Here is a 5,683-nt window from a genome sequence, read left to right on the forward strand (position 1 = left end):
ACATATCTTGCTCAAATTTATCTTAAAAAGCATCTGCTATATATCCTCTTCATAAGCAAAGAAGAAAAAATTATGGTATAGGTTAAGCAAGTTTTTTCAATAAAGACTAATCAAGGAATGTACTTTTTTTATACTAAAAAATAAAATTTTTCACATTTTTTTGACTTCCAAACTGTAAAACTTTTAACTGAATAATCAGATGTGGACCGTTGTTGCGGCAAAGTTGTTGTCAATTTCACAAATCCAAATCATTCATACAAATTTAAATCGAACCACAAATGCCTTCGTAAATTGCAAAATACGAAGCAGATTTCGGTAAAAATTGCAACAACAAAAATTAAAAGTTGAATATCTTCAAAACAAGTAGAGATATTGTATACCTCAAGCAGACTTTATTCGGCTTCTCTACCCAATCTCAACCAGCATATTTTTCATTCGTTTTTTTTCGTTTTTCTCCCACTGTGCGACGTGGAATGGAGAACTTTTAAGTTATTTTATTAAAATTTTAAGTTTCAAAGTCTATAGATTCTCTTTGCCTATGGTCAAATCTCCAGTCCTACCTTACAGATGGTTGGTCTAAAGAAGGGCTGCAGAAAACTCTTCAACAGAGCAAAAGCTAGAAGAGCAGCACACGTTTGGGACATCTATAAAGCTGAGCTAAAAAATATAAGGTCGAGCTGAGAAAGAAAAAAAAACCTGGGTAGAATTCTGCAGTTCCGTGGAAGATACATCTGAGGCCTCTAGGCTAAGGAAGATTCTTTCCTCGATACCTATTACGGTGGTGTATATTCAGAATTCAGAGAATGTATGGACAATATTTCGTGAGGAAACACTAGAACTACTCGTTGATACACATTTCCCGGGAAATTCTCCAACGGACATCGTGGAGCCAGAAGAGATTGCCACTGGTATGCATTCGTCGGAGGTTATTGGGGTAATTAAGTCTGAGCCAAAAATCCTTTGGGCGATAAAAAGTTTCGACTGCTTTAAGTCGCCAGGCCCTGATGGTGTATCAGCTGTTGAATTGCAAGCTGTGTATGATAGACTGGTTTCCTGGCATAGGGCAATATACTGTGATTCTATCAGAATGTCATATATGCCTGTGGAATGGAAAGACACGAAGACCATTTTCATTCCGAAAACAGGAAAACCCTACCACACGAATGCGAAAGATTTTCGTCCTATTAGTCTGTCATTCTTTATACTGAAGACTCTTGAGAGGTTAATAGAAACATATCTTAGGGCAAATATCCCTGGAGATTGCCTGTCGCGGCAGCAGCATGCATATAGGAAAGGCAGCGAAGTGGGCTACCGAAAGAGGTCTAGGCACAAATCCGTACAAGAAAGAAGTTATTTTCAGCAAGATATAAGTTGCCTACAGTGGAACATATATCCTTGAGTGGAGAGAATGTGCCATTTACAGAAAGGGGAAAATACCTGGATGTTTTACTGAAGAGGAAATTAAACTTCAAATACAACATTTTGGAAAGGGCAAGAAAAGCAACTCTAGCCCTTTACACCTGCAAGAGAGCCATTGGCAAATGTTGGGGGTTTAGACCGCGTGTTATGCATTGGGTATATACTGCAGTTGTCAGACATATAATGCTATATGGTGTTGTGGTCTGGTGAACGGCGCTTCAAAAATTCATTTACTGCTCAATACTTAACCGGATCCAAATGATGGCTTCTTTGTGCATCGCAGTCGCCACCATCTGATGCACTGAATTTAATGCTACATCTAGAATTAAAAAATGCAGCGACCACTGCCGCGAGGTTAAGGAAGCTTTCTCATTGGTCATTTGGAGGCTAGGGACACTATGTTATCCTTGATACAATATACGATGTTCCAGACAGTGTGGATTACACCCTACCTGAGCCGCTTTTTGATAAAAAGTACTGAACCACTATTCCTGATAGAACCGATTGGAACTACGATATCCCTGGTAACAGAAGTTAAATAGACGTACGGATAAATGTACGAATGGTTCCGAACTAAACGACCAGGTGCACTTTAGGGTGTACTCAAAATATCTAGAACTGGTCATATCGAAAAGGTTACCCGACCACTGCAGTGTGTATCAAGCGGAGATCCTTGCAATTAAGGAAGTGGTGGAATGGCTAAGATATAATGTCATAACGACGACTGGCATAAATTACTTCTCAGACAGCCAGGCAGCCACTAAATCCTTGAAGAACGTATTTCTGTACACAAAAATCGCCCTCGACTGTCGCAGATCTCTCAACGAGATGGCTGAACAGTTCAAAATTCTCCAGTTCCTGGTGCCGGGCCACAGGGATATCCCATGGGATTGTAAAGCGGACGAGCTTGTGAGACTCGGAAATACCCTACACATTCCTGGAATACTGGAGTCTGTGGGTATGCCTCTAGCGACATGTAAGCTAAGTTTTCAGGACCAGGCCCGAAGTACAACGAATGATAGATGGTCACAAAGAGGGAGCTGTGAGCATTCATTGGCTAGAACAGAAATCTTAGTCATTGCGTCCGAAATGACAGGTCACTGTCTAATCGGAAAATATTCTGACAGACTGTAGGTTGCCAGTAATGACTTTTGCAGAAGCTGTGAGGACATCGAAGAAGAAGAGGCTATAGAACTGTGTGTGTGTCGAGCACTGGCAGTCAGAAGGAGTTCCACTTTAAATTCTCATTTCTTTGAGAAACTGTCTGATTTAGCGGATGTATATCTGGATGGTTCAACGGTAGGAACTAGAAGTCATCTTCCTTCTTCTGTTCCTGTGGTATCACAATGGACGAAAATTTCTAAGTGAGTCTGATAGCTGCCACTGAAACCTAACCTAACTTAACCAAGGTCAAATCTACACTAAGTTTTGTGAAAATGGCCGTAAATATTTTCTTCTGGATTCTTATAATTTATTATGACTAATCGTAAACCACTTCTCAAATTCGCACTCTACTGATACTTGATCTAAAATATTTATACCCTCACTTATAAATGACTTAAATTAAAAACAAAATGTTTTGATCACCAACTACTTCGTTCATGGAGTGCATAGCATAGCCACACAATTAGCTACTTTGACTGAGCAGAATCATAAATTTTCACTTCTATGTTTCAATACAATAAATGACACCCCCCACCTACTGCATACGAACTGAACTGTATCTTATATATAAAAATCAATTTGTGTTTGTTTGTTTGTATGTTTGCATGTTCCTTATAGACTCAGAAACGGCTGAACCGATTTTCTTGAAATTTTCACAGATGGTGCATAATGACCCCGTGGTGAAAATAGGGTACAAAATTTTTTGAAGGGGGGGGGGGGGGGGGGGGGGGGTTTCGTACCCCCCCCCCTTACCATAATTTTCAGAAACGCCGAATTTCGGTGATGGGTGGTGCTATTTAAGCGAAATTTTGTGTGCTCTCATATAGTACCCTAAAAATAAAAATTTGGTATCTAAATTTCGGATGGGGTACCTCGGGAGGCCGCCCCACCCTAAAACCTACCAAACATATATTTAGACCAATCACGACAATATGGGACTCAAATGAAAAGTATTTAGGATAAGAAAACGTATCTGATATCCATTTGTCGAACCAAGCGCAAGAGGGACCACCCCAAACCCCAAAACACCCCTACATCGGACATATTTACAGACCATGGCAATATGGGAGTCAAATGAAATCGGACATATTTACCGACCATGGCAATATGGGAGTCAAATGAAAGGTATTTGCGAGTAGAATACGAATCTGATATCCAAATGTGAGACCACGTTTGTGGGGGTTCATCCCTTCCCCAAAACACCCCCCAAACAGGACTTATTTACTGACCATGGGAATATGGGGCTTACATAAAAGGCATTTGAGTGTAGAATTATAATCTGATATCCAAATACGGGACCAAGTGTTTTTGGGGCTCAAATGAAGGGCTTTGGGAGTAAAGAACGAATCTGATATCAATATTTGGGAAAGCTGTCTATGGGACCACCCCACCCCCACAACACCACCCAAATAGTAAGTATGTGCTGACTTTGGCAATATGAGGCTTAAATAAAATGGTTTTTAGAGTAAAACACGAATCCGATATATATTTTCAAGGCCAACTCACTGAGTGGCTGCCCATCCCCCAAAACACCCCCAAGCCGGTCATGTTTGCCGACTATGGAAATATGGGGCTCAAATTAAAGGTATTTGGGAGTAGACCACGTATCTGTTTTCAACATTAGGGACCAACTGTCTAGGGGACGTCCCACCACGATAACAACCCCCAAATAGGACGTATTTGCTCACCAAGACAATTTGGGTTTTAAAGAGAGTGTAACTAAATATTCATAGTTTTTAGGGCCAATACCCCAAACCGGACATATTTGCTGACTTTTGCAATAAGGAGTTTAAATGAGATTTGAAAACGAATTTGATATCCAATTTTGAGGGCAATGGCAATATGGGGTTCAAATAAATGATATATAGATATATGTGAATAGAGCACGTTGCTGACATATTTTCCGGGCTTATTGTTTGGGGGACCACCCCAATTCCCAAAACACCCCTAAATCGGCCATATATACCGACCACGTTAATGTGGAGATTAAATGAAAGGTATTGGGGGGTAGAGAAAGAATTGATACCCACTTTCGGTACCAATTTTCTGGGGTCAACCCCTTTCCCAAAATATGGGGTTTAAATAAATGATATGTAGATATATGAGAACAGAGCACGTTGCTGACATATTTTCCGGGCTTATTGTTTGGGGGATCACCCCAATCCCCAATACACCCCTAAATCGGCCACATATACCGACCATGTTAATGTGGAGATTAAATGAAAGGTATTGGGGGGTAGAGCAAGAATTGATAACCACTGGGGGTCAACCCCTTTTAAAAAATACCCCACAAGCAACCATTTTTTAGTGACCATCGCAAAATGGGGCTCAAATAAAGGTATTTGGGAGTAGGATACGAATTTGATATCCAAATTTAGGACCATGTATTTAGGGAATCACCCCTTCCCCAAAACACCCCGCAAAGGGTAAAAAATGTTCGACCATGCCAATATATGGTATTTAAGATGAGAAAACGAATTTTGGGCCATGTGTTTGGGGGACGCCTCATCGTGTAAACTCCCCTTAAACCAATGGCAATATGGGGTTTAAATAAATGGTTTTTGATGCTGATATTTTTCCACGGCCAAGTGCCTTGGGGACCACCTCACCCCCTAAAACACCCCTAAATCAGATATCATGAGAGTAGCGGGCTGAAGTAAAGTATTTTAAGAATGGAGTACACCTTACATCCAAACTTAGATTCGTAGACCAATAAAAATCATATGGGATTCGGACAAAGGCACTTATGTTGTTAAATTGTTAGTCAAGTGAGCGCACAACAAGCCGATTACTGGCTTGGGTGTATGTCCATAGTGGCATGGGGCGGTTTAATATCCGCACCCTCTTATAACCTAAACTTTTTATATATATAAAATAATTTCGTAATACCGGTGTTTTGAACTTTTCACATTTCCCACGCATTCACAAGAATATGGATAAAATATATACGGTGTAGTCAGGATAGCGTAAACTCTCTTTCCAATAAACACATATATATTTTCATCTTTTTCTTCGAACTTCAAATGAGAAACGAATAAGATAAGAAATTAAAACTTACTCCAATTCTCAGATACATCTTTCGGGAAAACTATATATGTCG

This window comes from Stomoxys calcitrans, chromosome 3 (assembly GCF_963082655.1).
Source record: "Stomoxys calcitrans chromosome 3, idStoCalc2.1, whole genome shotgun sequence".
Taxonomy (NCBI): domain Eukaryota; kingdom Metazoa; phylum Arthropoda; class Insecta; order Diptera; family Muscidae; genus Stomoxys; species Stomoxys calcitrans.